At 33.8% G+C, this 5799-nt stretch overlaps 1 long non-coding RNA gene across 1 annotated transcript; it reads right to left on the bottom strand.

Moving 5' to 3' along the window:
- Positions 1-2402: 2402 nt before the first annotated feature.
- LOC127788381 (uncharacterized) lies at positions 2403-5526 on the bottom strand. Its single transcript, XR_008020348.1, has 2 exons — positions 5308-5526; positions 2403-2666 (listed from the first exon to the last, which is right to left on the bottom strand). It is a non-coding gene; the product is annotated as an uncharacterized LOC127788381 (long non-coding RNA).
- Between the last annotated feature and the right edge of the window lie 273 nt (positions 5527-5799).

Consider the following 5799-nt stretch of genomic DNA (forward strand, 5'->3'; position numbering starts at 1 on the left):
AACAGTCACCACTCTAGTATTGGTATGCCGCCTTATGAGGCACTTTACGGCAGGCCGTGTAGATCACCCATTTGTTGGGAGGAGATTGGAGACAGAGCATTATTGGGGCCAGAGATTGTTGAGCAGACATCAGAAAAGATTCGGATTATCAGGGCTAGAATGAAGGTCGCACAGGACCGACAAAAGAGCTATGCGGATAAAAGACGTCGAGACTTGGAGTTCTCAGCTGGGGACCACGTATGGTTGAGAGTGATGCCCATAAAGGGCGTACGCAGATTTGGGGTGTCGGGGAAGCTTAGTCCTCGCTATATTGGACCGTTTGAAATCTTGGAACGAGTTGGCCCTTTGGCCTATAGGTTGGCCTTGCCACCACAGTTAACTGGCGTTCATAATGTCTTCCATGTGTCCATGTTAAGGAAGTACGTGCCGGATCCCCAGCATATCATCGACTATCAGACTATAGAAGTCAAGGAGGATGTCACATACGAGGAGAAACCTGTTAGTATTTTGGAGCGGAAAGAGAAAGTGCTACGAAATCGATCGATTCCATTTGTTAAAATTCAGTGGCAGCATCACTCTTTAGATGAGGCTACCTGGGAGCGCGAGGAGGAGATGAGGTGTCTTTTCCCCCAGCTATTCGAGTGACCAGACAGGAATTTGGGGACCAAATTCTTTGAAGGGGGGAGAAACTGTAACGACCCATTATTGGGTTTAGAATTTTAGAATGATATATTAACTTATTTTAGTTATTATATAAGTTGAGCAAATTTGATTCTTAATGTTGAAATAGATCTATGGGCTTGTATGTATGGGTTTAAATTAAATGGATGGGATAATGAGTTGGGCTTCAATTTATTTAAGGCAAATGGGCTAAGAGTTGGGCTTGGGCCTTTAAGGAAATAGAAGATGGGCCATTTATTTGGGCTTAAGCCCAATACAAAAAAAAAAAAAAATCCACCATCTACGCATCATTACTTCCCAACCCCCCTTTCTTTTTCTTCTTTCACCATTTCTTTCACTTCTTCTTTATTGTTTTTCACTCCCTCTTTTACTTCTCCTTTCTTCTTTCACTCCTCCTTTTACTTCTTCTTTTTCCTTTTACTCCTACTTTCTTCTTTCACTTCTTTTTTTACACCTTCTTTTCTTCCTCTTTATCTCCTTTTCTTCTTCTCCCTCCCGACTTCTTCTTCTTCTTCTTATTCTATTCTTCTTCTTCTTCTTCTTCTTCTTCATCATCTGATACGCATTCTTTTTCTTCTCTACTGCTTCTATTCTGTTAAATTTTCTGTGGCAATTGGAGCTTCTGTGCGGGTGCTTCATCTTGATTTATTCATCCTCAGGCAAGTATCCTTTCTTCTTCTTCTTTTATTTTTCTCCCCTTCCATGTGTAACATCTCTATTAAATTTTTTCTATCTACATAGTATAAAATTCCTAAACATTGTGAGTCTATTCGATGTCTCAAAAGGGGTTTGATTCACCTCAATATTATTCTGTGAATGGCATTTTTCACCTCCATTATGATGGGAGTTTGTTCACCTTCATTGCTCATTGTAGTGTATTTATTGGTATATCTTATATGTGAATGATGTCTGGATAATTAATGTCTATACCCGAATGTCCCATGAAATTGTGGAAAAATATCAAATTAATGTGTGAAAAATTCGGATGCTACAGTACCATATAATACCTATACAGTATCTCAATACAGTACCTATACAGTATCTCAATACAGTACCATACAATACCTATACAGTATCTCAATATAGTACCTATACAGTATCTTGATACAGTACCTATATACACTACAACAAAAACGGGTTTTAACGACGGGAAAATCAGTCGTTAAAAGTTGATTTTCAGTCGTTAAAAAGTTATAACGACGGGAATTTTCCTGTCGTCAGTCGTCGTTATTGCCTCCGAGGATAAAAGTCTTTAACGACGGGAATGGCAAACCCGTCGTTAATTGTGTTAGCGACCGTATGATTCCCGTCGTTAAAAATAATTATTAACTACCAAATTATAACCCAATAACAACAATATTTCCCGTCGTTAATAGTCTAAACAATTAACGACCGTATAATTCCTGTCGTTAAAAATAACTTTTAGTTATCAAAACACAAACCAATAACAACAATATTTCCTCTCGTTAATAATATGAACAATTAGCAACGATATGATTTTTATCGTTAAAAAAATATTTTTTTTAAATTTTTAAATTTTTAAATTTTTTATTTTTTTTAATAGTATATATGAAAACAATTACTAGTCATCAATGACAAAAATATCATGTTTTGATATAAACCACCAAACCTATATATCATTATCCATATCAAATTGAAATAAAACTTATAAAATTAAACATGTCGTTCAAATAACACAAAGTAATCATTATCTATTACCATTTACACACCAAAAGTAGTATATATATAAGTGTTAATTGCCAACAAATTACACCAAAGAATATGTTCAACTAAAAATAACACTTTGACAATTGTATATACTATTCAAAAATTTACACCAAAAAAGATATTCAATTAAAAGTAACATTTTAACAATCATATATACTATTCAAAAATATACAACAAAACACTATATATAGTCATAAAACTGTTCATGTACTCCAAGATAGCAATTGTTTCCTTTAGAGTCTTCTTGTTTCATTGACCTACAAAAACAAGAAATAAAGCATTAAATTAGAATCAAATAAGTGTTCATGTTTTCTTTATAAAATATAAAATATTAACCCAAATAACTTAACTCAAATGCTAGCTGTAAGTTAAGTTATAGTATTTTGTGAATGTAAAGTAAGGGTCTTAAAACTGGTTGTAATTGGGCTTGGGTAAGGTGGGATAGGAAGGATATTTGGGTTGTTTTATCGAAGGAATCATACATATTTCTTCACAAGAGCTCAGTTCAGAAACCTCGAATGTTTCCTTCAATCAATTCACTTTTGGACAATTTAAAACTGTACATGTCGCTTTACTTTCATATTTTCCTTCCCTTTTTTTTTTTTCAGAATCAATGTAGATTGCAACTTGGAACACTTTATTCCCGACATTTTTCCAAGTTTTCTCTTCAAAAGAACAATGAAACTTGCAATTTGAATTCTTAGTTCCCAACATTTCTCCATCTTTGCAAAGATAAGTTGAAACTTCATGCGAACAAGTCTGTACATTCCTTCAATTCAAGGTTCAAACGAGAGAAAATTAACAAAGAAAAGGATTTCATGCGACTTGTATTGTGGTTAATTTCCATCTGAAGGCTAAGGCTCAAAATTGGCTTTCTAGGGATATAATTCAAGGTAGGCTTTTTAAAAAAGCTAAACTTGGGTTCACCTAAATGCCTTTATTTATTCAATGCATCCAATTCACCAAAAGGGCATCTCAACATGGATAACAAAGCAAGTTCTAGAAGAATTGACTACGCATGACAATCACACAATCAAGGAAATGGAGCATGATGTAATATAAATGCTCATGAGCCCAAAAGCTCATAAAATAGGGTTAATGTGTATCAAATCCCACACATTCGTATCAAATCCCACATATTCTTCATTCAATCAATCATCAAAAGCAATCAATCATTGTGTAGTAAATAAGAATTCAACTACTCATGCCAATCACCCATTGTATCTCAATTCATCTCAATAATGCACAACAATCCAAATCACATAGGGACAGGCACCAACAGAATCTAGAATTTAGAAGAGAATTTTCAAAAATTTTCTTGAAAAGTAAAACAAAAGCAGAATTGTTATATGTTATTAGCAAGCACCACAAGGAGAACCAGAGCCAGTCATGGTGATGATCAGTTGCTCTCGCTCTGCAGCCTAGTGCAAGCAATATAATTGATGATCAGTTGCTCTCGCTCTGCAGCTTAGTGCAAGCAATATAATTACCGTGTTTATAAACACTAGAGGATGAGGGGGTGGATCATATTATAATGAATTCTTAATTGCATTTGGTTCCCTTAATGGCTTACAGATTGCATTATTTTTTTCATTATAAAAAGCTCTCTCTCACCCCTCTGTCCTGATGAGTTTTAATACTCTCATTTTAAGATTCCACATACAACATCCTTAAAGGACAAATTGAAGAGCTGAACATAAACCAAACCAAACCCATTCATTTCTATAATTTGCTCTGTGATTATGGATCTTTGCAGCTTATTTCTGAAGGACTTGATTTTTTTATGTGATAAGCACTGCAACTAGATATGTGCTGATCGAACCAAAATCAAAGATATAATTAGAAGGAAAAAATGGTGGAGAACTGGTTGATCTTGTCTTTGCAAGAATATATAATTTTTCATCAATACACAGTTAATGCTTAGTATTTTCTTCTTTTAAGTAGTAATGAACTTGTCCATTTATTGCAGAATCAGGATTTACGGGCATCTAATGATACATTCTAGAAATCCCCCGCAGTAGTATTGGAAGCCTTATCCGACAATATGGAACCAATAACTAGTAGGCAAGGAGAGACTGATTAAGGCAAGTCATAACTAGGCCTATACAGAGACTAATAGTGAATTTGATTGTACTGATATGCATAATATAATGTTAATTAACAAAATGTAAAGCCCTAAGAACTAACTATTTCTCGGTTCCTGCATCCCATTTGGACATTGTGAAATGGGTACCGAACCATTCATACATTCCCAGTACCCCTGGAGTTTTAATTATCTGACTCACAGAATCATCCAAATCATCAGGTCATTTGACCAGAACACCTTTTATAATTTATTTTTTCTTGAGTTAATTCTTATATTTCACACTCAAATTATAGACACCATTCATTAATAATGACATTAATAAAACTAAAATTAAGAACAAATTAAGGTTAATTTTTGTTTAATTTAGATGCTGTGGCTTGCTTTTTTCTTCTTTTGATTTCATAACAGTACGTTGTAACAATTAACATCAGAAGCAAGTGAATCTTTTGGTTTTATAACAGTACGTTCCTCTGTTTTTTTAACATCAGAAACTTGCTCTAAATAATCAAATTAGGAACGAAAGAAGCAGGATCGAGCATATGCAATCACTGTAATATATATACATACACACATAATACAAGATTATATAGCTTTAGCGCCACACGATCAGTCAAATCGAAGTTTCAAAGTATCAAATAAATATATATACATACACACAGAATACATATATACATATATACACACATAATACATATACACGCAGAATACATATATACACACATAATACATATACACACACAGAATATATATACACGCAGACTACATATACACACACACACAATATATATATATATATATACCTATATATATACCTTCTTTGAGGCAGCGAAGGCGGAGGCAGATTTTGCAGCGATGGCAACCAGAGGCGGAGGCGGAGGCAGCGGCAGCGGCAGCGGCTACGACAGGAGGCGCGGCGAATCGATTATGGACAGCGGGAGTACTTCACACACAGAGAGAGAGAGAGAGAGAGAGAGAGGGAGAGAGGGGAGTTAGGGATTTGATGATTTGGGGAAGAAGGGGAAATGGAGAGGGAGAGATATACACGGCGGGAGTAATCCCGCCCACATTTTTTCCTTTTTTTTATTTTTAAAATATTTATTTGTTAAATAAAAATCAAATCATTTATACAAATAATATTATTAATTATTTAATTGATAAAAATAAAATAATTTATAATTATGATAACTAATAAAATAATAATTTGAATTATTAATCTAAAATATGGTAATAAAATAATTTAAATTATTGTATCAAATTAATATTTATTTAAAATATAATTATATTATAAATCTAATAATTATAAT

The sequence above is a fragment of the Diospyros lotus genome, chromosome 13 (genome assembly GCF_014633365.1).
Source record: "Diospyros lotus cultivar Yz01 chromosome 13, ASM1463336v1, whole genome shotgun sequence".
NCBI lineage: Eukaryota > Viridiplantae > Streptophyta > Magnoliopsida > Ericales > Ebenaceae > Diospyros > Diospyros lotus.